The sequence below is a fragment of the Tachypleus tridentatus genome, chromosome 6 (genome assembly GCF_004210375.1).
Source record: "Tachypleus tridentatus isolate NWPU-2018 chromosome 6, ASM421037v1, whole genome shotgun sequence".
Classification (NCBI taxonomy): domain Eukaryota; kingdom Metazoa; phylum Arthropoda; class Merostomata; order Xiphosura; family Limulidae; genus Tachypleus; species Tachypleus tridentatus.
The window spans coordinates 62,231,040-62,258,539 of record NC_134830.1 but is presented as its reverse complement, the minus strand read 5'-3'; the positions used below and the strand labels follow the sequence as shown (position 1 = coordinate 62,258,539).

The window sequence follows — 27,500 nt, the reverse complement described above, 5'->3', positions numbered from 1 at the left end:
TAAAAACAGTTAAACTATCATTAAAACTAAATTAATGTCACAAATGCTGCCTAAAAAGCAATACACTCGCAACCACTTAACAAAACACATTACATAATTTGTTCTTAAAGAAGAAAAAAAAAGTGTTTAAATTGTTATTTTCACATAATTTTAGTTTATGTGGTTAATGCATGTCCACAGTTTATTTGATATATAAAGTAGGAAAAAAATAATTCAGTGATGTTTGTTCACGAATACAATTTCTTAATATTTAGTTGTCACTTTATTTTATTATAGGAGTATATATTTTACAATGAATACTGAGTCACAGAAAATGCACAATGTATAACCTGCATAATTATACCATAAAAAATACTTTTCCGAGCCAGTTGGAAAAAAAAGAGTTAAACTACATTATCAAGGAAGGAAATCCTCTTGCATCTGGCTCACAGTGATAAAAATACTGCACAAATTTGCTATGCTGTTTTACAATCACATCACATAGCTTCACCTTAATACAGAAGGGGTTAAGTTTGGATCAATGCCAAATTTCACTGCAGAAAAACTGTGATTACACCCACTTAGTCATGTGCCACATACTGCCTTCCAGATTCAAGAGTTGTTTACTTACAAAGCATAATGATAGCTACTTTTTGTCATGTGAAATAAGAATCTTTTTGGCAATGAATTGTTTAGTTTACCATATATTTCTTATATATTTCAGAAAAAACTGTCATTTGTTACAATGCTTTTTTTTTTCAAAACACACAAGCCAAGAATTATATTACTCAAATATAGAGAGCTTCTATATATGGCAAATGTTTCTTCTATTGTGTAATACAGAAGTCACAGTACTTGGACAAATTCTGTATTTGTGTGTTTTCTTTTCAAAATCCTAGACCCTTGTTTTAAGAACTGTGTAGGTTCCAATTTTTATGAAATTCAAATATGAAGTGATGTCATTTCACATAAATTCTAACATATCAAACATTATCTTAAAAAGTAATCCACAATAGCTCTCTGTCAGACACTCATTAATGTGTTTGATGCATTGCTTAAAATATATATAGAAGTATAATTCTTATTCTGAAGAGCTACATAATTGGAGTTAGTTCAGGAAAAAAAAAAATGACTGTATAGTAACTAAGTGTAATGATAATTGTAAGTGCTTCAATATTCCCAAGAAATAGTTTCACATTTCACTGCCCTGTTTTTAAAGTCAAATTGAATCTTGTAACTTCAGTCAAAATGCTGTTTTACTAGTTTTAGCTGATCACCATTTCTTAAATTCAGTTGTCATGGAGTGATGTAATTGTCTACATCTCAGCTTTGAGAAGTCACAGGTACATGATACAAACTGGTAATGACAACCTGTTTCTCTCTCTCTCTTTTCTAATTATGAAAGTCAACAAGATTTCAAATTCAGCAATGTTACAAAAAGATAGAAACAACTTGCTGAAAGTTTAATTTGCCAATATTGTACTAGAATGTGATTTCAAACAAGCTCATCCATGGTTACAGTTATCAATTTTTTTTTTCATTTGATTCATTTGAATTATCATATTGCATTATTGGAAAAGAAATATTTATGTGGAACCACATAAAGCGAGTTGAGTTTGATCATTTTGCACCCAACTGTGGCAAATTTTGTTTGGCTGAAAATACCATGTTCACATTAAACCTTACAAAGTCCAGTAACATAACTTCTCAAATGAGCAAAGAAAATCATAACGTAATATATAAATGAATATAAACAAGTTTAAAATATATTCCATATACTAAATGAAATCTTCTGAATCACATATAAATATTACCTTGCTTATAATTTTGATATAGTAAACAAGCTGTACTACATTCCAGTGATTGTATATAGTGAAATTTTATACGGGATGTTTAAGAGAAAAATATAAAATTCAGTTTTATAAAACAAAAAACTTTATTGGAAAGTTTTATAAAAATGTGGGAAGACAAAAAATTGATATTTAAAATAACAAAGGTAAGCATTTTTCAATCATTTCTAGAAAAACACATACCCCAATGAATTTTTTTCAAATTTCCAAACCTGCAAATTTTCACAAATATCACAATATAAATAAAAATATTTTATTTTTCAAAAACTCCATAATCTGTAGAAAGTTTATCTCAAGGTTTAAACTACTTCATCTAATAGTTTTTTGTCATTTTTTGCATGGCAAAAAAAAAACGAACAAGGTGCTTGGGAGTTTTAGAGTTAAATTACAAACAACTAAATAGGGTAAACTAAATAAAAACATGAAACTCACAGTATTTAATCTGTATTACATATAGATTGCAATTAAAAACATTGTGTTATGTGTCTGACATTTTAACACTTAAAGCTAAAACTGACAAAATACAGTTTTTACTCAAGAAGTGATGAAAAGATAAATGGATCAATATGAAATTAAAAAAAGTGAAAAACTAATAATGAGGACAGGGCACAACTCTTTAATAATTCATGAAAATAAATATTAAGTAGCTAGAACATGATACCTGAAGTTCCCCACTACCACTGGATACACATGAAGTAGGCTGCACAGCACAAAAGCTGATCTTTGGCATTATTTTCACTCGAACACTCACAGAAGATCAAATACCACAGAAGAAAAGAAGCCTAGTTATTAACGTATAGATAATATAGTAACTGGATTTTTAGATATGTCTACTAAGAAAAATGGACCAAAAAAAAAGAAAGAAAGAAACAGTGTGAATTCTTGATAGAGGCACATGAAACTAGAAAGCTAGGTGTCTAGGAATGCATACGACCCAAAAGGGTGGCTGTTAGGAAGATGGAAGTAATTCATGCACATTATATATTTTCTTCACATGTTAAAATACTCAAAGCGTTCAGAAATACATAGATCTACATTAATTTGTTACAAAATGTAACTCACAGATTATACATAAGGACCAAGGAATATAAAATTTGTAACCATACATGTTGTGCATCCTAGAGTATTATAAATGTTCTCTCTTATTAATAATACATCACAGCCTGTTTTTAAGTCAACTGTAAGTTATTCAGTATCTGAATAAATCATTACCAGTACATCTCATCTCTTTACATGCACTGGACTTCTATTCTCAAAGGATCTATGTCAATCTTAAAAATGATATTTCAGTATATTGAACATTAAATGTACAATCCATTTTATCAAGCATATTTTATTATATGAACTCTGATCCAATTTTAACAGTTAAGCTACTAAGTGGTATAGGTGTGGTTGCATTAACCTATATATAAGTATTTGTAAAACTAGCAAAATGTAGCTACCCAGTACAATGGTCAAACAACAGCCAAACAGACTGGATTTTTACACTGCCACTAAATATCCAGTCTACATAATAGATTAGCATTTGTCAGGATTAAACCACAAGTGAGAAACTACAATTAATTCTAAATCTTCCCTGAAACCCATTCCTTTATTTGTAAAAATAATTATGCAAGAGACAACAAATAGGTATTGTGAATTATTATAGACATTTTTGCTTTATATGGAAATTTGATTCATAGTTTTGGGCAAGAAAGATTTTCTTTCAATCAGTTTAAGGTTATTTAAACTGACTACTTTGTACAAAAACATAGAAACATCCATTATGGCCAGAATAATGACCACAATGCCATGATTTGTAGAATACATGTTAAACTTTTCAGATAACTGTGTAACATAATCTAATGCTTAGACTTGTAACTTAAGACCTTCAGTGCTCTCTTAGCTATTGTTAATAAACAAAAACATTACAGACATAAAAATTGCATGAAAATCATACAAGAGTGGGAAAACAAGAGAACTCCATGGAGAGCACCAAAATAGGTAACAGTGATCAATTTGTTTGAAATATGGGAAACCAGAATATAGTATAACATACAGATTGATTTACACCACATTCTAAGTATTCTAACACAATACAGCAATCTTTCAGTTGTATTTTTATAACCATATCCAGTACTAACAAACATCAAGCAGAAGGCAGATTTTAACAAGTGTGACATTGAAACAAAATATTTATCACAGTGTTACAATATTCTAATAATGTAAACTAAGTTAATTATTATTTAATTGCATGGTCTATTTCATTTTGTAGCAATCAGATAACATTATTATACTGCACGTTAAACTATCTTGAATAATTCAAAATGTATATATTAAACACACAATTAGCTTCTGTTTCCTGGAGCTCGTAACTAACATATAAAAATTATCCTATATTTTTAGCTGAACCATATATTAATTTATTAAAATTAACCTTATTACAACAATCTAACATAACTGTAAAATCTACTTTTTTTTTTTTTTTTTTTAAATGTCATCCAGTGACTGTTAGCTAGCAACTAGATCATGGAACATGGCAATCATATGTATGAGTAGGGAACTGCACTATAAGATATGCTGCTGAGAAATTTAACACTGGAATGTATGTATAATATGCATATTTTTGTACTTATGAATAAAGATCAATTTTGTAAAATTATCCAAATTTTATGGAATACTGTAAGTGAATAATTTTTCTAAAGATTATAAAACTGTTACATAAGCATTTTAGTTTATTGTTACATTTAAAGGTAAAAAATGAGTTATTGTTGACATATTAAATGTTCCGTAATCTTAAAATTTACCCTATCCAAGATAATACAAAACCACATATTAAACAACTTTCAAGTTTTGTACATGTACCTGATTTTGAATCCATAAGAATTCAGGGACATGTATGATATATTTAAGAACAGTTTATTTAAAGCTATATTAATGCCTCCAGGGAGAAAATCTTGTATATAAAGTGCAGAACATTTTTACAGCTACTAAAAGCAATAAGGACAGAATTGAAAAATCAAATTTTATTTGTTCCTATCAATGTAAAAACAGAAAACAAAAAAAGACTTGATATATCAACATAAAATTAAGACAAATGAAAACAGAAAATGTGCTTTGGATTACAATGGGGTCCCCACATATCATAAATAGCTTTATGATAGTGTAATAATGTTTTACACATTTTGAACTACACATTGAAGATAAGTTGTAATAAACATACAGGTTTTAAGCCTGAATGAAAACACAATTTCATAAATCTAAACAAAGAAAAAAAAGGTGCATTTTCTAATGGACATTTATAAAACTTTTGTACATAAAATCTCATATACCCTATGCTTTTAAATTATTAATAAAGACTGCGGATAGGCATGGTAATGACCAATAAAAACAGTGTACCAATAACAGGTGCAGGTGCAAAATTCTGTGCATTTTGTACTTTTTGAGCTCAAAGTTCAAATACTAGTCTGTCATGCCTTTCAAATTATATATACAGGAACCAGAGAGTTGAATGGTAAAATTTAATCCAGGCTATTATGTAAAAGCAATTTTCATTTGACAGATTAGGATCAACCCAATGTTATAATCAGTAAACAATTCTTATACCATCTTGTCCCCCCCTTAAGAAGTCAAACATGAAAAGGTTGTATTTCAAGGTGCAATTCGATTTCTAGGATTTTATTATGCCTGTACAGTATTTTAAGTACTGGGTATGTGTACCATAGAATACCAAAATTAAAGTGCAGAATAATAAAAGACATATAGTAGAGAAGTAAAGAGAGTTTTTTGTTGTTACTGATAACCCGCTATAACAGTTTATATCATCATAGTATGTCGTTTATAATTCTTTAGTTCATCTTAATAGATATTAGGTAACACAACTGATCATACATACATCAAAATTAATTCAACTTAATCTAATAGTTATAACCTAACTTTTCACTATCAAATATTGACATTGATTTCATACAAGAATATGGAAACCCATAATAAATCATCACAATAAAAAGTCTTCTTCACACTTAAGCTGTAGTTACACAATTGTTCAAAGTGTTTGCCATAATTATCTATCCACACTATTTTACCATTTAAGGTTTAGGCCATAGTTTAATAGGATATAAAGCATAGCCATGACCCCTTATATATACTTAGAAAAAGTATTCTGAATACTCATTTAATAATAATAATTCTCTATTATGTAATCAACTGATGATATGCAAAAAAACTGTCACTTTCAACAGATTTGGATAGAGTGTTTGATTCACATCTCCATCTTGACAGTAGCTCGGATCTTTAAAAGTGTCTTATTTTGAAGAATCATTTTTTTCTCTTTTCTAGTGTAAAATTCACAGTATTATAGTACATTAGCCCAAAATGTTAAAATACCACATGAATTAATTCAACTATAAACCTAGTTTTGAGAATGAGTAGAATAAAGTTTTAAAGATTTTAACTGGAAAGTCAGCCACTCTTCCTTTATGAACCAAACATAAAACCTCCAACCTTTAGAACATGCACCTTATGACCCAAATAGTATAATGCATTTATTAAGTTTAACACATTGTTAGTCTCCTATCATTGAATCTGACAATGCACTATGTCAAACCAATGGTGATTTTGTACATTCACGAGTTAATAAGGTGTGTCACTTGCAACACAGCTTACTGTTAGTTTATGAAAGAATGCATGGAAAGTTTTACAATGGCTACTGGAGCAAAGGGATTTCCTTCACATCCTTTTCTATTTGTCTTGTTCTTTTGTTCTCTCAAGTACAATTACACTGAGGTGAAGCCAACATGCACCTCCCAAACAAAAGCAAGAACAGTTATTACTAACTCATTGCCAACTACATGTAACATTTAGAATGAAAGTAGTCATGGTATTGCATGAAAATAACCTGGTATTCATACAGTAAATACTAAGCTTTCATAAAAACAGGAAGTAGCAGAAAGACACCACAAAACATTTGTGGTGCTGTTTAAGTTTTGTTATGTAAATATTTAGTAAAACATTTTTGTATTCTCAGATTTTTAAAATCTTTTTGCAAAATTTATTTATTTGTGTGCATCAGAGAAATATCAAATACACACAATTTTGTTTATCTTGTTATATCATTTTTTTCTCATGAAGTGGAAAATGTTTTGGTGGTTAAATAACCAACAAATTAAACTCTTTGATCCTCTGTGTGCTAATACAAAAAAAGGATTGATATGCAATAAATAGTGGTGTAGTTAGGTAGGAGCTAGAGGGGTCTCAGCCCATGGTTTAAATTGGGTCCTATTGAAAATTTTATTCAATACAAAATTACATGGGATCCAGGGTTCACACAACCTTAAATCCACCACTGACAATAAATATGTGTATCCATGTGCAGGAGAACAGTTTGAAAAGCTTACTTAAACCATGAACTATGTTTCTAATAATCTTCAATGTCTCTAGACTCTTTTTAAGACAGGTAATCACTCTGTACCTTCTTTATATTAAACATTACTTCTTGAAAAAAAAATTTTTGACAAGTTCCTTGGAAAAACAACAACAAAAAATCAACTAGTTTTAGTTAACAAAAATTTTAGATTTAGGTGGCTTTTGGAAGTGGAGATACAAATGTTACAAAAAGTTAAACATTCCAGTAACTATTGGTGAGCCTGAAGTTCCCATGTAAAATAATGAGCAAATTATGTCGTACAATGTACCACAACCTCAGAGGGTTTTTTCCCCCAAGGTAAGATCTTGATTATTTTTTTTAGCTAGAGCTAATACATAGACCATTAAAATTACTAAAAAATTAAAACACTTCAAATGAAACATTTTTTTCTTATAACAAAAACCCTTAAGTGAAAACATTTACACTAACACTGTCACTCATGTTATGATGAATCAATAAATTGAGAACTAACACTCAATATAAAAACCTGCATGGAAGGAAAACTTAAACATCAAAATGGCCAATTAAAAGACCTGGAAGTAGAAAGACCATACCAAAGTAAAATACAATAAGAAGCAGGCAACAGTACAAACATATGATAAACCCAGAGTATCAATGTTTGCAAATTTTCTAACAAGGTACCTGTCATTCTTGAACAAATTCTTAATTAATTGACTATTTTAACATACACACAGTCTATAAAGTTTAAGAATTGTTATTATTACATTGTAGAACAGGTATGGATCACAGGAAAAATTAAACTCTCATTTCTTTTCTGTTGGTCTTGATTATTCATTCATGCATTAAAAGTAAAATGCATTATTAAATTAGTCCTCTGTATATTTCAAAACAAAATATGTGAAGAAATTTGGTCCAGTTAACTTACTGTGATTATTGCCTTGTTTCATATGCTGATTCAGACAGAAGGTACATTTTCACATGTTCTGTTTATTTCTGTGTATAGTAAATCATTTAATGTTCTCAACTTGATCCACTATTTACCACATGTGGTATTACCAAATGACAGAATTTTGATGCATGATACCTAAATTGGTATAAATAAAACTAGGAATAAGATAAATGTACCAATAACTTTGATGCATGATACCTAAAGTGGTATAAATAAAACTAGGAATAAGATAAAAGTACTAATAACTTCGAGTAGAGGTTAGTAAAATTTTAAACCAGCTACATCCTTGAATTAAACCATCTTTTTTTTATCCAAGTAATAGTAATATCTCTACCAATTTGTTTCCAAACTCACAGTTAAACAGCCATGATTTGAAAGCAAATATTCCTAGATCTTGATTCAATTTTACAAATTATTTGGAGTTGTTTGAGTGAGTAGGTGCTATTTTCAATTGCAATCTTATGCAAGAAGCATAATACACATCTCCTTCAAGCTGATGTGGTCAGGTAACTAACTGTTCTAAAAAGCAATTGCTAGAGATACATTCTTAGCAAAAGAGTCTATCCAAGGTTAATACAACCACAAAAAGCTTATGACCATTAAAATGTGAGTGAATAATTAACCCATAATAATTGTTTGTCTGTTGAGGAAGCAGTGAAGAAAAACAAAAACACTTGGTGTCTTTACAGACAAGTCAGTCATACAGGACATCAGAAGATGTCCACAATTCCTGACAGTTGAGATGAAAGATGAAACATGTTAAGGGAGCAAAGCATGTTTAAGCATACTATGGTGTCAATATGTTAAAGTTAGAGGGGTATGCTTACAAAAAGTTGTAAACAGCCATTCTTGTCTGTATATGATGTTTTAGAAGTAGTTCAACCTGACCAAAAACAGATGACCATAAACATTCCAAGCTAAACAAGATATTAAATCACATGAAGATGTGACCTTACCAATCTGACAAGCTAGCTGTAAAGATCAAACTATGTCTAAAAATTAAACTTTATAACAAAGTAAGAACAAATCATTTGAAAGAAGTATTCAATTCCATAAGTGTACAATAAACAAGAAACAGAAAGGGTACTCTCATGAAAGCATAAGGAACCAATGACAAAGATTTGCACAGTGTACAGCCAAGTCAAAACAGAATAAAATAAAAGGAGGGGTGAAAAAGCAAGCAAATTTTGAAATAATGCATTGAACTGAAAAAAAAAAAAAACTTCATGAAAATACCAATGAAGCCAATCTCCAATTTCTGTTTTATCATTTGAAAATAAACCTGTGTAAAATCCTGAAGGGCCAACTACAACTGCTTATCCAAAGAATACAAAATTATCTGATCAAGAAGAAACTATGATATGGTTAGAGGATGATGAAATAAAAATATCTGTGATGATGAAAAAACCCACTTGTAGAGAAAATTATATATTTAAAAAAGGCTGGTATGGATAGAGAAAGCACTATGTAGAGGAGCAAACAATGTTTCGACCTTCTTTGTGAACCTGACGATGACCGAAGTAGGTCAAAACGTTTGCTCCTCTACTAATGCTTTCTCTACCCATACCAGCTATTTTTAAATATATAAATAAGAATATATCTGATTGGAAAAAGTGAATATAAAGTGGAGGTGCTAAAACTAACAAGTTTATGATAACATGAACAAACATTCTTATGACAAACAATTTCTAAAAAATTGAGACAAAATAGAAAGCTGGATAATGAAGTTTTTCAGAGACAGATTGAACAATAAGTAACATTAGGAAATTGTCTTCCCTTTTAACCTTATGTTCTGTTTTACATGTGTAAAAATCTCACAAATAAATGTATGTAGTATGGAAGATATCACTGATGATAACACCACAATATCACGATCTTGGTACAATAGATACTGTGATACTTTGTCTATAGTTGCAATCCCCTAAAAATACATAAGAACACATGAACTGTTCAGAAATAGCATAACTGATTTCTTTAACTAATAACTGAATCTAATAAATAATGCATTTTCAACCATCTTAGTTTCATGAACATTTTGAGTAGAAATATGCGTAATTTAACCATTGGATTATTTGTGACAGAACAAATAGTTTTAAAGTCCACAAAAAATAGAGAGACTAACTTTGGATCCACAGTGCTATTTAAGCTTTCTGCACCAGTGATTTTATCAAAGTTAAAATACTGTAATATGCCAATGCACTCGTAAACTGCTACATCTCTTGTAAGGACACAAGCAAAAAAGAAAAAGGAGATTACAATGTAATTAAAAAAAGTCAGAAGGTATTTTTAGATCAGCAGTCCAATATATAGTATTAAGAATTCATCAGTTTTAAGGCATAATACACATACACATATAGTTAAAAGCAAAAAATAAATGGATTGACAATACTTGAAATTCTCTATATTCCAGTGCAAGATTCACACACACACAAACACATTATACAGGGTGTTCGGGAAGTCATTGTGCACTTATATATTTATTAACAGACATGTTTCAATATAGAAGACAGGAGGTAAATATGAATGACAATTATAAACAATGTTGAAAGTGACCTCCATTGGCATCAATATAGGCCTGGATCCTTCTTATTTTGTTTCTAAACACCCCTATCAGTTGCTGGCTTGAAATAAGCCAAATAAAATATGATTACAAAACTGCACAGTGACTACCCGAACACCCTGTATATACAGGATACATAAAACAATTAACAGAAACAAATAGAATGGAGGACACATATGCATCTACTAATACAATCCTTCACATCTGATTAGTGCCATCACACTGATGGTCAAATGCACGCAATGATTGAGATTTTCAAAAGTCCCCATTATGTTTCTCATGATGTTTACTTTTTAGGCTCACTACTGGTTGTTTTTTAACCAAAAAATTAATACTTTTGATTCAGATCTTGTTGCGATTTATTATGGCACTGGGCACTTAATCAACTGTGGTTTATGTGCACAGACTTTGAATAACTGTGTTTGACCCTGCTTGCTATGACTCCAGTACTTTGATTTTAATTAGCCTAGACTAGCAATGGTGCACATACAATAATACAACATTTTCAAGTTATTGTTGCTTACAAGTATAAAATATTTGTAACAGAGAAACTAAGTTAATGGTTTAAAGTTGAAACTACAAAACTGGATATTAAACATTAACAAATACACACTAATAAAAAGAGTATTAGCAAATGTGGGCACAACTTAAATTGCATTTGATGAACTAATTTCCTCAAAACATGAGGCTGCAAGGGCTACCATATTAATAAGAGATTGTCACAGTTCAATGGCACACTGTGAACATGTTTTAGTTTAGCTAACAAAGTTGTTTTGTTTTGTTGATAGAAAAACAGCACAATTCAGTTAATACAAATTAAGTTTTATTGTTAAATTTTGTAAAGAAAGAATAAACTGAACTGTTTGGCAGAGTGATTTACAGCACTTCAAATGAGAACTGCTAACATCATAAATAACCAACATTACTACCAAACTAACATCCATAATAAAAATTGAAGTAAAAAGTTGCCATACAACTGCAATACCTTCATGAAGCAAAGTTAACATTTTCTTAAATAGAAAATATATTTTCAATAATATTTACCTCCCCTCACAGTACAAGTATTACTCAATTGCCATAATTGCCATTCATCCATTCCTCATCTAACCATTAGTCTAATTTTTTCCTGTTCCTATTTTACAATACACTTAGTGTTTGTTGGTGATATTTCTTTCATGATACTCTGTCTACATCAGTGCATCATCTATTCTGATACTGTAAATAAACATCTCATTCAAATAATGTGATTACTTTTTCCAGACTAAAGTAAGTATTACTGAAAATACATTTTCAATTGAAAAAAAAAAGTTAATTTCTAAAGCATAAGAATCCCATGTTAAGGTGGAGAAGCCAGTGAGGGCATTATCCATACAAAAAGCATCTGCATATATTTTGGATATGTCAACAAACTGGCACTCTAGTGGGGGAACTGCACTACATCCAGAACAGGTATGCTCTTCATCTGGAACTTAATTAATGTAGTATTGGTGGAACTTCACATGATTTATCAACACTACTGGTTAGGCCCCACTGCTTGGGTTTGGAATTAGAAGACCACAGTTCCGATATTCCATGTTGGTTGCAAGAGCAACTGAACTGCAAGAGAAATATACATACACACACTCACTTATGAATGGATACCAACCTGTAGCCATAACGTGATGTGTTCTGAGCTACTGGAATTGCTACAAGAAAATAAGCAACACTGTAGTGGACAAACTTTATCCTCAATCTGAAAAAGTCTGAAAAGTAACACTCCAGATTTGAAATAACTGGATCTTTTATGCTTTACTCAACCTGAGGAAAGAGAATTCATCCAGTCTGGAATTATGAACACTTGTACACACTCCTCAACTGTGTGAATAAGGTAGATTCCATTTGCCCTCAGAATTATGGGAAGAATATAGAACATACTGTGATCAACCAAGGATCCAGAATGGGACCACTCTGCATTCCAGTAATATAGAAACAGTGCAATAGGTGAGCTAAGTTCCCCAAACTTCTAAAAGCAAACTGATCCTGATTTATTAATTCTAATGATTGGTTGGGATAGGAATGATCCTCTTATGTTTTACTTATGATAGTCCATGAGTGGTTGATCAGCAGAGTACAGTAATACCACCCAGTCAGCATCTAGGTAGTCTTATGAAACACCTCATTTCTACAAAGCCTGGTACTATATAGATAAGGTATACTGAATTAGTGGTTGTTAGTATAGACCTAGTTTAATAAAAGCAAGCCTGCCAAAGCAATACTTGCCACAGAGTAGGATCCTGTGAAAATGAGGTAAGAGACCCTAAAAGGTAAAGAAGAAACAAGAGCAGCAGCAAAAGTACCCACCCTTCTACACAATCTAGTGGAAATCATTAAGGTAACTACAGGAAGGTTGTCAAAACTCTCAGATGAAGATACTGCCACATCATGCACATTATGCAAAATAAATGTATTGTAGGAGGTTCATCTGCCAGTCTGCACAATGTCCTCCAACAAGCTATTTAAATGGGCTACTAAGGATAGAGAAATGTGAAGAATCTGATTAGATGTGACTCACAGATGTGCTGCCTTTGAAGAAAAACAAGAGTGAGTGATATGGATCAAATTCTTACCCATCCAGTCAAAATAATCAGAAATAAATCCTGGGAAACTGAATGATCCCAACAAATGAAGTCATTATCAACCATCCCTAAATGCAATAGTAAGGGCAACAAAACATTCAGGACTCTCATTGGACATAACAAATGATTAAAATTTAATTGGTTATAGAAGTAAAAAATAGTGATCTCATGAATCTGTTAAAATGATTTATCCACTTCAGAGGCTGACAGTTTCTTAAGGAAGAAGAGCCAATCTGAGGACGTAGCTAGAATGATAAAGTGTCCTGTAAACAACCTGCACAAACCACTCTGACCAGCAATGTATATAAGTCAACAGCAATGAAAAATTAACCTTCAGGTAAAGGCGATACATGGCATATGAGGCTAAGGTCTCAAACAGGTGTAAAGAAAGGCCACTTAATGTTAATGGGCATCTGGGACAAAGTACCCAAAGTGACTTGAGGAAACCAGAGAATACTGAAGACTCAAATTTTTTCATGAATATTGAATATTACAGAAGGTGAATGTGAAAGATACAAAACCCCTGCCAAAATTCCAGGTAAAAAAAAAAAGAGCTGTTGTTAGTACTTCTGATCAAAGTAGGTTATTTGCATTGATAAATGTCTATCATGGAACTAATCATCATGGCATCCTCCACAAAGATGGCCAAAGAAGAAAAGAAGAAATAGGTACCACTATAGGTACTGCAAAAGCAAAAACAGGGTGTAGCTGCCATCTTGGTACTATCAACAGAACCTGAAAATGAGTTGGAACAAATCATAGTTTGTACCTTGGGTAACACATATTCATATGTTGGAGGAGAGGCTTGATGCATATATTGCCAAAGCCCAAAGGTGAGGTACTGGAGACCAAATTATCAGGAGTTGGATGTTTCAATGAGTGGCCAACCACCAATCATCAGTTTCAAAATGAGAACTAATCCTGTTATGCAGGATCTGTTCTCTGAGGATCAAGATAATTGATCTGCTACAACAATCACATCTGGAATTTGGCAGGCTAGTAGAATGATATGGTGAGACTAGTTCTAAGAAAGAAAATTTAAGGTTTAAAAACAATGAGTCCTGGACCAACTCTCCCCTTGATAGGAGTAACTATTCATTTACTGAATGGTGCATGCACTGGACTATGGAAAAGAGGTGACCAGGAAAACTTGAACAATTCAGCAAAACTCATAAGATGCCTATGCTAGACTAAAGGTAAAAACCCTGTACTGCAGTACTTGACCCTTCTGCATACAAAAAATGTGCAGATAGAAGCTAGCTACAGTGAACTTGGACACCCACAATACTAGTAAAAAATGCCAACTCAGATTGAGGAGTGAGGCATTTGTTAACCTTGGGAGTATAGGCACTGACATAGACAAGAAAATCAACAACTGGACAACCATCTCCTGTCTGTTTATGTTCAACAACCAACAGGAATAAGACCCTGGAAGAACTAGCCCAACTTTCTTTCTCTACCCCAAGATCAACCAAGCTCTGATAGCCATTTAAAAAAGTACAGAAATCAAAGGATCTGCAGGAGGTGTAAATTATACAGATTGAGTGGGTAACAGTAGTAAAAATGTGAAGTGAGTGACAAATCCTGACTCAACGACCTGTAGTACCACATATCCAAAATTACTTGGAGCCAAGCCCCCATACACTCTGAAGAATTGCTCTTAACTGCAGCCTTAGAGGAACACCATTGAACCAAATATGTGTCCATCTCACAACGAATAAGATCCCCCACTACCACCAATTGCTGTGTGATGCTAGTTATCAGAGGTGGAATACAAGAGCCCTGATTAGTCTCTCTATACTAGAAACAATAATCCAGAAATTTATATTATATATCAGCTTGCCAACCAAATTTTTATTTTACAAAAATAAACTTGATTACATTAAGAATGCTAAAAGTATCTCCAACAATTGTAGTACAGGATAAACCCTTAGTAAATGCTCTATCGAGAAAAAGTGATAACATTATCTGAATGAGGTGCTTATATACAAGTACCAGGATAGAAGGCACACTGATGTTAGTGGAAAGTATCACGAAACAACACATCAACAAATACAATTAAATGGGGTATAAAAGACTGTTGTGAGAAAGAAAAAAAATGAAACCAATGCTCAAATGAAAAAAGTAGAAACTCTAGTAGCTGAGCAATAGCTGGAGTGTCAAAGGAGGTAAAAACATTTCAAAATAAAGTATTCAAACATATGTATGATGCATCATGACACAACTGTAAGTTTGACCCAAGGTATCATGACAAACTTTAATTATTAAACAACCAGCAACATCTAAAACACATGAAGATAACACTATGTAACACAAATTTTGTTCCTGGGTAATATGTGTTATTTCTCAATTGCTGATGTTGTAAAAGTACAGAAAATGGCCATTATTCCCTTCAAACTTTGCTTTTGTGACCTGGATAATGAAATTTAGAAATTAACCTATTTTCTATGTAAAAACAGGCAAATTTGCACATTTTCATTTACATAAGGTCTGAACAAAACAACATATGAATCAAGATTTACATGTATTTATAATAAAGTTATACAAAAATGTTTAAAAGTGAGTAGTTTTTCGAGATTTGTGACTGTAATGTAAATTACTTTCACGTATTGGTCCCCAAATATAGTCTCTCATCATGTTTTTGTTATGCGTTCCTTGGTAGTGGTGTTTAAAGTCCAGTATATGTTGGTTGAAGCACTCGCCTTGCACTTTGAAGTACTCTGAATGAGCCAGGGGAAGAGACGGATACTTATTCCCGTTATGGAGCAGCACAGATTTGGGGCTTCTGGATGAGCTATCAATGAAGAGGTGCCACTCATTCGGGTTACAGGCAATTCCAATTACCTTGCACAGACCGGATACACCGTGGCAGAATCAGAGCCCATCTTGACAAGTGAAGAAGCTTAAAAAATGTTGGTGACACTTCCTCTGACTTGCAACTTGCACACTTTCATCTAACAAATCCCACTCCTTGAGTCCAGATATCAAAAGTTCAGCATTCGACTTTGTTAGACCAAGATCTATGATGAAGTCATTGAGGTCTCTTTGGTTGGGATCGTATGGGTTTCTCTCACTAGCTGCACCTCTAAGATTGTAATCTGGATTTTCAACATCTACCTCCTCTTCTGAGGATGGCTGCTTTTTCTCTGGCAGAGGGGAACAGGGAGCCTATGGGCAGTGTGACACTGGAGCAATGGATGATGGAAGGTCTGGATACATGATAGATGCATTCTTAGCAGCCCGACATTTGAAAGGATCTACCATGCAGAAGTAGCAATTGCTTGAGCAGACAGTGGATTCACACAAAATTGTGGGAATAGCAAACTTCATGGCTCTCTTTTCCACCCCCTCTGTACCATCCTGCAAAAGAGCAAAATAAGATTGTTATTATGAAGAATAAATTTATTTCATCCACAACTAATGTGTAGGAGGTTCATGCAAAATATTTTATATGTGATATTTTTTCTATACTATTAAAAATTAAAAGATATCTAAATTTTAAAAGATCTAAAATTTGTATAATACAAAATCTTACTGTTCAAGGAAACAAAAATTGTCCATCTTACCTTCTAGAGTTTTTTGCAGTGCTCACAGGTAAAATGAGGAGCCCAGGGTTTGTCTTGATCCTCAAATAGGCATGCCAAAATATGTCTTGTAGGCTTCACACATTTTAGCAGATGCTGTCACAGAGTACTTTTTTGCTCTTGTTTTGATAAATTGGCCACATACATAGCAGAATATGTCTGGAGAATGCTTACAGGTTCTTGATGCCATCTCTGATAAAATCAGATTGGTCTATGTGTTCACTTAGGCAGCTAGAACTAAACTCAAATGGTGAGTGGTGAGCCCCTGGATATATGTTACTATGGAAAGTTCAAGAAATTTCTCTATCAACTACTCAGCATTGAATCTTCCTGGAATATTCTGGAAAATGGGTAAATTTAAAAATTTCATTACCCAGGTCCCAAAAGCAAAGGTTGAAGAGAAAAATAGGTCATTTACTTTAGGCATAAGCAATTGGGAAATAACACTTTCTGCCCATGAAGAGGAAAAATAAAAATTTTGTTGCATAGTGTGATCAAGAAGGCATCTAGGACCTTAATACATAATAAATCAACTGACTATATAATTATAATGTTGTATGGTAAAACTAAACAATATACATGTACACAATGTGTTTTATCATTTCCTTTCTTTCACTTCAGAATAATCTATTTACAACAACAAGTCTTTTTAGTAAACAGGATCAGATACAATATCCTCAAAAACATGGAAAAAGTTAAGCTGCAACTAAGAATCATATCCCTAGTTGACAACTGCAGATATGACTTTAGCTAAGAATGTGTCTGTTGTAGCCACCACAAACCTCTCACGATTACCCTAGAAATCGCTTTTACACAAATAAAATCTATAACAGCTCATCTCATAATTAGAAACAGGCTGGTGCAATGTTAAAATAAATACTGTTCTAGGAGAATAAGTACAGTGTAAAATCCACTAACATAAAGACCATATCACATACACTAGTATATTTCAGAAATAAAAGTGTTAAATATTTCATGAATACAGATACAATTTACTGGTATGTGAGCCAGCATCATTCTAAGTGGACTAAAACAACATAAAAACATGAGTGTCAGCTATAAATATCTATACAGTACAACTCAGTAATATGCTTTAAGAGTACAAGTCATTCTATACATGTTAGTACATATATTATTCCAAAACTAAATTGACAAACATCATTCTGTATATAAATAAGAACATGTACAATCCAAACCTACATACATGTGTGTTAAAACATTACCATTCCAAGTAAAAAATAAAATAAAAAAATACCCCAGTAACTTTGAGAGAACAACCACAGCTTGTAAAAATAGTGCACATGAACCCAATCCCCCATTTTTATTCAAACAACTACAATTCAAAGATAGCCTGATATCATTCTTAGGAAGTATATTTATAAAAATCTTCATCCTACTACTGAAAAAAAAAACAAAAACAGTCATCTGAAATATATATATAGACAGATAGTGAATGATATGGGTAGTGTTTCTAACTAGAACTGTACATCACACAAAATAATTTTCTGAAAGGAATATTACACATTAACTGAGGTTGAAGAAGCATGTATGAAGATAATTTTTAACCCTTAAGTATATTATGCTTGCTGAATGTTTTAAGTATGTATTTCTGCTGCCTTGTTTGTTTCACAGTTTTGTACTTCTATAGGTGTAACTTTATTCTTAATCCACAGGTGATTTATCATTATGACAGAACAATTGGCTAGGCAGACCCAATTAAAAATATTTGTCATGACACCTGAAGAAATATTTTGAAACATCTATTTTAGTACATGATAAATAACTTTTGAAGAACTTTACACATTGTGTATGTGTACTGTGCAAGTAGTTTAGACCTGTAGGTTTAATACTTAATATTCAGTGTACAATACCAGTATACCTTAACATACAAGTGTGCAAGAAACATATATTCATCACTCTAGCTACTTTCCTTTGAACTTCACTTCATCTAAAGAAACCACTCTTCAAACAAAATGTAATGTTTGAAAATATAAAAAAAATTATGCAGTTGTTTCCTAATTTGTAACAGAAATGGAATTTGAATGGCTGACTGGGGTATTTCCTGCAGAGTTCACTCAAAAACACAATTCCAAGGACTAACATGGAAATCTGGAACAGTGCCAATAATCTTTCTCTCTGACATATGTGTGACAGTCATAGAGAGATAGGAGACATACAGTACATGCAAATAAACATTTGTTTTATTTTTTTATATTGTAGCTAAAGTATGATGGGTTGATCATATGATTCAAAGGTACATTCTATGTCTATTATTTATTATCATTCAGTATATTGTATCAAGTTATTTCAATACTGGTAATTTTCACCTGGAATTTTGTTTGCTATGCACTAAAGTAAAAATATTTTCAAACCATTTTGGAATAGATACAATACATATGAAAGATATGGAAATTTATTTATCATTCATATAACATATTTTTATCTGTACTACATAATAACTGAAGTTAGTAGATTAGTTTGACAAATGACCTTCAATTCTAATAAGTGCAAATAATACATTTAGGTTATCATTGACATTTGATACATATGCAAACTTAAGATTTTTCCAAAACCTTTCCAAGATTAATAGAAAATGTATATACTCTAAAGATGTTGGACTAATACAGCAGTCATATTAATGTAGTGTACTACATAAAATGACCAGCTTACTTATAAACCACCAAAAGTAATTTTTACACCTGATAATTTTTACTCTTGTTTGTTTGTAGTTAAGCACAAAGCTACACAATGGGGTATCAAAATACAGTTTCTAGCATTGTAATTTCTCAGACAGTGGTGGTGATGTATAATTTTTAACCAGTGTTTATTAGGGTTAACACCTTGGACCTTAAATTGACCTTAGATTATCGAACAGCAGATGTTTCTTTATACAAATGAGGTTGCAAGTATAGCATCATCTATGTTGTCAATGGCAAAATATTTATCATAAACTACACACCTGGCATATTTATTTCATAAGCCTCTCAGATCTATTCTTTTTTATCTTTGCATTCACAGCCCACTCTCTATTGAGCTGACACCCCTTTTTGTATTGATTGGCTAGAATTCTTCCACTTGACTGCACCCCAAAACATGCAACTTTTCTTTCACTATGAATACCACTGCACACATCTTACATTTCCACTACCACTGATTAAAGAGAGCAAATACAAAGTAAATGAAAAAGCATTCAGTATCACAGATTTCACTTTTAGGAAGTGTTTAATTAGGGCTATAATCAATAATTTTTAGTGCAGCCTGTGTAAGAACCTTAAGAGTTGATATTTTTCTGTATATAAAAAATTAAAGCAATGACTTTTTAAATTGTGTAAGTTTAATTTACAGTTAGCATTACTGAAAAGCTTGTACATTTACAGTTTGGTGGGAAAGCATTTATTTGTGAGCATGGTGCAGTGTAATGACCTATCAATTGAACATTAATAAGCATGTTATCTAAACTACCTGCCACCTCTAAAACCTAGGTTACATTTTATAATCCCAAGTTGTAGCTTGTATCAAAGGATGTTTTTTAAAACATGCAGCAGAGAGAGAGAGAGAAGTGGGTACACAAATATTTTGATAACTTCAAGTTGTGCACCCTAAATTAGTGTATACAGGTATGAATAAAGTCAAGGTTGCATTTACACAAAATTTTACATTATACATGCAGGAGATTTTGACTAAATGTAAAAACAAAACAAAAGACCATCAACATTTCATTCCTAAAACACAGATATAACATAACTTACTAGTTGAAATTACCAAGTGTTTCTTGTTTTTTCACGTAATGTGAAAAACAGTTCCACTGTTTCAAGCATCCTTTAAAAAATAATTTGAAATACAAAAGCCAAAGTAGTTAGACAATAACAAGCAACAACCAGTAAAGGTGATTCAAGCCATTCATCTGACTGCACTCCCAGATGAGAACTTAAGCAGTGTTGTTACTACAATAAAACTAATTTTATCTAAGTAAACTCTATATTTTCTCATTACTTATTCCCTGTTGGGTTTCAGATTTTAAAAGATAAAGCTATGATAGCTTAAACCTTTATTTGTATCACCTTAAGGTTATACGGTCAATATTGATTCATCAAAAATACTAGATTATCACAGTAGTAGGCTCTCTTCCTTCACATATAAATTAAAAACAGCAAAAGTTTGTTACAGTGTTAAACAGCTAATGTTTAAAATGGTAGCTCATACCATACAATTATCATTAAAATACACCAGTAAAAAAGCTAGCAAGAAGTTTGATAATACTATATTATCTGATTAGTGTTATAGAGTTTTTTCCCATCTGGCATATTGTGGGAAGAATGTTCACATTTGCAATCTTTTTTTTTGGAAGAAGGGGGTTAAAACCCAATAAAAAATACTTCCCTTTCAGCCATGGATAAATTTTTAAGTGATGGTCAGTACCACTATTCACTGGTAAAGAGTAGCCCAAGAGCTGGTGGTGTCGCCAGCTAATTGCTTTGCCTGTTATTAGCACTTCAAGATTAAAAATAATGAAAGATTTGCACAACAGACACAAACTTTCTACCTTCCTTCTTACTTATTCTACAGACTTTCAAACTTTGTAAAATAAAGTCATAATTATCAGAATTTATTTTACAAAATAAATTTACATTCAAATTTTTTATGTTGTTTTACTTTACATTTAGGACACCTGAAGAACAGCCAAAACACTTAGTTTTTTCAACTTCGCTAAGTAACAGTTTTTCTAATTAATTAAATGAATTATGATTATCCATTTCCTTTGGTTAGTTATAAAGCATTTGAGTAACTTTATAATTATGGACATGCCACTTAATGCTACATTTTCACAAACATGCTTATGAACATGTAAAACAATATCAAATTGTTTGAAATAGCAAGTCTTTAAAAGTGTACCCAGTATTGTTTTAACAGGTGACTGATAAGTGGATAAATTTGTCAGTATTTCTAAGCCTTCAAATAATTCATGAGATAAACTTTATAATTATGGACATGCCACTTAATGCTACAACATTTTCACAAACATGCTTATGAACATGTAAAACAATATCAAATTGTTTGAAATAGCAAGTCTTTAAAAGTGTACCCAGTATTGTTTTAACAGGTGACTGATAAGTGGATAAATTTGTCAGTATTTCTAAGCCTTCAAATAATTCATGAGATAAACTTTATAATTATGGACATGCCACTTAATGCTACAACATTTTCACAAACATGCTTATGAACATGTAAAACAATATCAAATTGTTTGAAATAGCAAGTCTTTAAAAGTGTACCCAGTATTGTTTTAACAGGTGACTGATAAGTGGATAAATTTGTCAGTATTTCTAAGCCTTCAAATAATTCATGAGATAAACAAAAAGCTTTAGATATCCAGTGTCCCATGTACTACAGTGCACTGGTTTGAGTGTTAGGCAGTAGACACTGTAGATAACACATTATTGTTTGCATATTAACTCAATTTAATATAATGTTACATCAGAATATAATTTTTTATGCAATATACAAAGAAGTAGAAGTGGATATTGAAAACAATTTCAGAAGGCATGTGTTCAACAGCACTGTATTTGTAATAAGACATGAAAGAAAAATGTTCCATACTCCAAGGATTCTTTAAGAACAAAATAAATTTAACTTCTGGACTTTGGTAAGCTAGTTTTGATCTGATTTTACTACTTAAATACTACAGGATGTTTGGAAAGTCACTGTGCAGTTTTGTAATCAGCATTCATTCAGTGTATTTCAAGCCAGCAACTGATAGAGGTGTTTAGAAACAAAATAAAAAGGATCCAAGCCCGTATTGATGCCAACGGGAGTCACTTTCAGTATTGTTTATAACTGTCATTCATATTTACCTCCTGTATTCTATTATTGAAACATGTCTGTTAATAAATATATCAGTGCACAGTGACTTTCTGAACACCCTGTATATGTTTATAGTAAATTATTAAAGAAAAATGTTTGTTATTTAGTCACATATTATTACTATTTGACATGTCAACACGATCAGGCATAAATAAAAATTAGTAACAAAAACCTGTGTTTGCTTTTCTACAAATACAGCAAATTAACTTGTATGGTGAATACATCCTAAAAAGTGTGTACAAAACTTCATTCTTTATTGTAAACATCTTTTTATTTAATTAACAAAATAATACAAATTGTTTGAAAATCTCCACTGGAAAATTATCATACTACTTATTAAACACTTATCAAGTTCAAGCCCAAGTTATACGAAATGCTCATAGCACTTCTAACTTTGTTCTTTTTTTATTCATACAAGTTGGGGTACAATCATGTCTAATTATTCCTGAGCAGCACCTACCTATTTTTTTACAGTTTGAATACTTTGAACATTCATTACTACAATCAGGGGTGTAGATCCTGGGGAGATGGGGGTACACATCACCCCCCTTCATTTTAGGTGAGGGGTATGGTGCATACAATCATCCCCCCTACAATTTGGTCTGTTGAATTGTTTTATTGCATCACAGGCCTACAAATTGTGTTTGTTCTTGTGATTCTCATGTTCTTACCAGTCAAATTACATAATTAGGCCTAGATGTAGGCTTTTTTTTCAGAAGCCGAAATGTACATCTTTAATATAGGCGTGCTTCTAAGCTTTTTGATCTAAGCGATAGTTCGTATCAGTCAGTAGGCCTAAGTATACATGCAAGTATTGTGGCAACAAGATTACTCTGTGACTGCATGTTTACAGCTTTCAGATTCATGTAATCAGAGATTACCAATTTGCAAATTGAACAGTCCTCATTAGTGGTTGCAAAAATCATCCTCCCCTTCAGGTGTAAAAAGTCTACGCCCCTGACTACAATTATCAAACATTATCAATTGCTAATAATAGAAAAAACATTAGTTTGTTTCCAACTTTTAGATATTATGTACTGTTAAAAAGTCAAAAAGAAATGGCAAACAAATGCAATGACAGATAGGTAAATATTTCAGTCCCCTAAGCCTGTTTCAAACTTAATGCTGACTTTCACACACACAGTCATTGAGGTTAAAACAAAATGGTAGGTCCACATTAAGAATATTTCATTTATGATAATTTATTAAGAATGAAAATTTTAGCTACAGCAATAAACATTGCTTTTAGCAAACAAGTCTCAAGGATGAGATAATTTCATCTTCGAAAAGATGCAATTATCACCGAAATACATTAAATTTAACAGAGTAACCATCTATTATTTTTGTTAGCTTATTTTCCTCACAAACAGTATGCTACAGCTGCAAAAGATAATGTCCTGTAGAGCAATATTTTCTTGAAGTAATTACATACAGCAAATAGAAATAATGCATTTTTTAAGTTAGTTGTTCCCTTTACAAATTTCTATGAAATAAGAAAAAATACAATCAGTTTTGTCCTACCAATAGACAGAATTTGAAATTAACACTTGATCAAAAATTGTGAGCAAACATTGCACTGAGAGGTCTAAAACTTGCTATAAGCTCATCTATTGTGGAATAAACATGACACATTTGAATTTGATTTCCTAGTATCAACATTCAAGCATGTGTGAGTGCCAATCATTATTTGACTGTTATTTGGCTAGTTTGCCTCATAGAATCTATATGGTGCTGTTTCCTCTGCCTAAAATCTCTTATGAGTTTGAACAAGAAAAATAAAATGTGGAATTATTTCTACCCCTAATTCTAATTAGATACCCCTTGGGTATCCATCCTTTTTTTTTTTTTTTTTTTAGAACTTCACTCAAAAGCTGTTCAAAATTTTAATGGTTTTCTCTACAGAATTGGAGATCCATAACCTAAACCAACATGTTTGTTTTTTACTCTAATTATGGAAACTGTCTGATCAGTTTATCTTCACCACGTGAGGCTGAAGAATTTCTTGTGGCAGGAAAATGTTTTTGAGCATGTTAATGAACTTACTAACAAAGCCAGATTAAACACCTTTGTAATATGATTAAATGTTTTATCCTAAAACTTTGAAGAAACTTATCAGGTCTGTATTAAAGGCTTCACTGTTTTGTGTTCTTTTTCTTTTGTAAGTTACTTGGCATCATTGAAATTTCTAATGATTACAAGATTACTAATATGTTCCCTATCTTCAGAAAGAAATGGTATTGAAATCTGTTGTCAAAAGTCCTTTAATCAACCATTTAAGCATGGGTTTGCAAGTTGCTTTCGTCAATTTCAACTCCTCTGATTTTTAAACAAAATTTACTGCACAAATAACAAGAGACCACTTCGCCCTTTGTGGTTATCTTCACAAACCTCCCACAAAAAATGCAAATATAAGAACTTTTATACACACCTTTCAATTTCAATAAATCATCAACTCCCCTACTAATATCCTGTATGAAAGATGGAAATAAGATCAAACAAGTTGACTGCATTAATTCCAAGTTGGTTAAGAAAACATTGGGAAGTATTAAGAACAATAAGGCTCCTGTACAAGATATTTCCCCAATGATTTTGAAGGAGGTTAAAGATTGGATGTATTAGGCACTTGCTTTTTTTTTTGTCAGTTCTTTAATAGTGGGAAGAGGATTGGAAGTTAGCAAATGCAACTCATCTTTTCTAGAAAGGTGATAAACGCTGTCACAATAATTATAGACTCTTTGATAGATTGTTTAGGCAGAGTATTCATGATGAAACTTTGTAGAATGGATGGCAACTGCCTGTTGTGGAGGCACAAGTGTTGAGGACAACATTTCAAAAGTCTTCCTCCAGAAGAGAAAAGGCAAAAGACTTTTGAAACTTCATCCTCTACACTTGTGTCTCCACAACAGGCAGTTGCCATCCATTCTACAAAGTTTCATCACTTATAGACTCGTTTGTCTTACATTAGTTGTGGGGAAAGTTTTGGAAAGTCTTATAAAAGATGCTTTACAAAGTAATTTAATAAAGTTTAGAATATTATTGGATAGTCAACATGTGGTTCCACTAAGAGAAAATCTTGCCCTACAAATTTCTTGATATATCTTTGAACAAGGTCACTGCCTAGGTAAATAAGAGTAATATTAGCTTTGACGTGTTTGGATTTTCAGAAAACATTTGACAAGGTGCTACATAAAAAGCATTGTGAAACAATTTTCTTTACAGGTATGGGAGATAAGTTAACAAATTGAACAGAAGAGTGGCTGGAAGGAAGAAAGAAAGCAGATGGCTGTTACAAATGGAGTTCAGTTAAATTGTATTAATATCCCTTGCTCTTTTTGACTTACACCAATGATATAAATGGAGGAATGGTCAATAAATTACTTAAATTTGCAGATGATGTTGAGATCTTTGGTGTTGCTAACTGTGAAGAGGATGCTCCTGATTTACAAAAAGATTTAGATCATTCAGTGAATTGGGAAAATAAATGGCAAATGGGTTTTAATAATAACAAATGGAAGATATTGCATGTGGGTTACCATAATTTTAATTATAAATGTAATTTGGATGGGAATAACCTTAACAGTGTCATAAAAGAAAGGGATCTTGGTGTAACAGTTTAGCATTCTCTACAGCCATCCAACCTGTGCTGTTGCTAGTGGTAGAAAAAATAGAATCTTAGGTTGTATCTACAGAAATAGTGAATACAAGTCAAAAGAGGTAATAATTTCATTGCATAGATCTCTGATTAGGCCACATTTGAAATACTGCATTCATTAGGAAAGACACTGAATTGTTGGATAGAATTCAGAGGATGGTTACTACAATGGTGCCTGGGATGGGGGGTTGTCATATGAGGAAAGGTTGAATTCTCTCAAATTGCTTTATCTCAAAATAGAAGAGTTGGGAGGGGGTTATTAGTGGTGTTTAAGATTGTAAAGGGAATTAACAATGTTGATGCATCATCTTTTTTCATAGTTAACAGTGACAATACGAAGGCATGGGGACAAAAATATACATTATGACAGGGTAGGAGTCATCTTCATCTAAGAATTTTAACAGAGTGGTTAGCCATTGGAATGGATTGCCTTTATATGTTGTAAAAGCATTAAACTTAAGCGAGTTTAAGAGAAAGTTTGATAAGTATATGAATGATAAGGGTAGGTTCTAAGATTTTTTTTTAAATTATTTATCATCAGTTTTAGTTCAGAAGATGAAACAGCCACAGCCAAGATGGACCAATAGGTTTCACATTGTTCCACAATGTCATGACTGTTGCCTCTGCTACTGTTGATGGTACCTTACCTCACTCCATAATCTAAACATTCAATCAAGAAAATGAAACATTTTAACCTAGCCTGTCCTTTTCTAAATCTTTAACTCACATTCAATTGGAAGAATACAATAAGAATACAATAGATTTTGGAATCTGCTGTTATAATTAAATTAACAAAACATTTGAAAGACTGGCATATAATTAACCAGTTTCAGCATGAAACTTCAATAAGATTAGAGCTGGATAATTAAATTGATTACCTAGGAACAACAATTATTTAAGTTATTGTCTTGTAAAATAACTGGTTAATTGAAATTAGGATTAAACCAGTTAATGTCATAAAAATATAAATTGATCAAAATTAATGTTTGCAATTACTACTATGATTATTCCAATGATCTAGTGATTGAAATGTTAACAATGTTTTTCATTATTATTTCAATTAATTCAAAGTTACTTAGCTTAA

General features: G+C 31.9%; 1 protein-coding gene and 1 long non-coding RNA gene across 6 annotated transcripts in view; one reads left to right on the top strand and one right to left on the bottom strand.

Moving 5' to 3' along the window:
* LOC143252666 (protein FAM117B-like) overlaps positions 1-27,500 on the bottom strand; it is a 122,532-nt gene that overhangs the window by 81,564 nt on the left and 13,468 nt on the right. The window lies entirely within an intron of this gene.
* LOC143252668 (uncharacterized) lies at positions 22,349-26,151 on the top strand. The gene is made up of 2 exons (XR_013029099.1): positions 22,349-22,546; positions 25,984-26,151. It is a non-coding gene; the product is annotated as an uncharacterized LOC143252668 (long non-coding RNA).